Raw genomic sequence first — 231 nt, forward strand, 5'->3', positions numbered from 1 at the left:
TTCGCGCTGGATTCTCGTTTTCTCTCGGTCGGTCGGTCTGCTGAAGGAGATCAAATTTCATACGAAAAGATTTAGCTTGGCCTGATTTAACTTTAAAGGCGATTGCTGTTAGAGAATGAGGGAGAATGTGAGGAAGAGATGGCAAGAGTATTCGTTAGTTCGTCCTCTTCTTCGCTGTGGTAATTGGAAATTTAACTCTGGGTCCCTCTTATTTTTCTGCCCTTCTATTTT

This window comes from Penaeus monodon, chromosome 33 (genome assembly GCF_015228065.2).
Source record: "Penaeus monodon isolate SGIC_2016 chromosome 33, NSTDA_Pmon_1, whole genome shotgun sequence".
NCBI classification, from domain to species: Eukaryota; Metazoa; Arthropoda; class Malacostraca; order Decapoda; family Penaeidae; genus Penaeus; species Penaeus monodon.